Genomic DNA, 1,834 nt, shown 5'->3' with positions numbered 1-1,834 from the left:
TCCGGCTGTCAATGTGTCATGCTGTGCCTGCACAAGTCAACCATGTTGCATCTGGCAACAGCTGTAAGGTTCCGACATCACCCCTCTCTCCTGCGATATGCTCCAGCTTATGAAAATGGCTTTCTCTTTGTTCAGAAACCTGCTTTTCTCCACTGTACATGCAAGCACCTGGCCCACCTCTATGTAAAAGGTCTTTCCTGTGCAAGAAACTGTATCCCAAATCAGGCCTGTCCCTGTATTCCTCACTGGCATCTGCTCCCCTTTATATTGGTGTTCCGAGAATAAGAAAGTAGCAACCAAACCCAGCCATTGCCTTGGGTAAGAAAAGGCCAAGCTAGACTGTGCCACCAGCTGGAAGAAGGCCTGGTGGGGTTGCCTCTTCTTGAGGCTAATTCCCCCCCCCCACTCTCACCACCCAAGCAGAGCTTTTTTGCTGTGCTCTGCAGTCATCGAACCTTCCTAGGTGCGATGTTTGCATGGAAAAACAATCACCCACTCCAGCAGGCAAAGCGGTGAGTTGGATGGCATATGGTATGGTTCATATGTTTGGGAGGCATTTGCACAGAAATCCTGCTTTCGCTTGTGACACCAGCAGTTCAGCCCTGACATAGAGTTCAGGAATTGAAATAAACTGGTCTTCCAATTTATTTCCAGAAGAGGTAAGGATGTCTCAGAGGGCTCCTATCAGGCTTGGCAGCTTGCTCTCCTGTGTGCTATACAGCAGGGAGGTGTGGAAAGAAAGGGCACCCCCAGATTAGTCAAGCCTCCCAGAGCCATAGAGCCTGGCCTGGTTGCCACCCAGAGCAATGGAAGACTGCTGTTGGAGCTGCCAGGAAAGGCCGGATTAGAGAAAAGCTCTTCAAGCAGTACTCCAGTGACCAAAGGACACTGCTGAGTGGGACATGGTCCAGCAGCAGCAGAAATCTGCAGAAATACACCTGTCCCATTGACTCCAAGTTAGTTACCAAAGCTAGTTCCAGCATTCTTAGCTGCTGTTCCTATTTTCTGTGTATCGATTGAAAACATACAGCCTTCAGACAGTATATGTATTGACCTACTAGCAGAAGGATTGTACACCTCCTATGGACCTGTAATCTGAACACGGATTTCTGTATTTTTTTAATTTTCCAGTTGTATGCCTGTTTTAAAGTGTACTATAAATCTGCATCTAATATTTATGTACTTTCTTAGTACTATAAAGAACTTTACTTTTTTTTTATTTTTCAAAAAGCTGGAGTTAAAAAAAGAGCAGACACTCTACTCACTCCTTGATCTTCTATATCAATTCTTTATTGCTTGCATTATGATCAATTCCCTTTGCTCATCATGATACTGTTTAAATAGGTGTTCTTCAACTCAGTCTTTCTCGATGGCATCTTTTTCTTGGCTTCTTCCCAGATCCTGAATATTGTCCCTCTCAGAGCTCCTGCTCTCCTTCCGTCGAGTCTGCCCTTGGTTGTGTGCCTCCACTGCAGCTGCAAGAACAGGCCACGTTTTTAAAGGACGTGGCCCTTAGCGTGGAGTTTCTCACACTATCACAGACTTCTGTGCTCTGACTCAGAGTAGCTGGAGATGGTGGCACCTCTTCCACTTTTTCCTGGGCGATCGGCTGAATGTGTAACAGGCTGTTACAGGGGAGCATGTTTCAGCTTCCAACCACTTCTGCAGCTTGTTGTTACTCTTCACCTCATCTAACCAACCCATGAGACAGGGTTGGAGAAAAACCTGATGTATGAACCTAGAAACAGCTCCTTTTGCTCTGTCACCAGTGTAATACACTCTCTTAACTTCACAAGTTTTCTGCTCAAGTGTAGTACTCAGTGTGTCTTTCCCT

This window comes from Buceros rhinoceros, unplaced genomic scaffold, assembly GCF_000710305.1.
Source record: "Buceros rhinoceros silvestris isolate BGI_N320 unplaced genomic scaffold, ASM71030v1 scaffold1739, whole genome shotgun sequence".
In the NCBI taxonomy this organism is placed as follows: Eukaryota; Metazoa; Chordata; class Aves; order Bucerotiformes; family Bucerotidae; genus Buceros; species Buceros rhinoceros.
The sequence above is the reverse complement of the archived record's forward strand: the minus strand, read 5'-3'. Positions refer to the sequence as shown.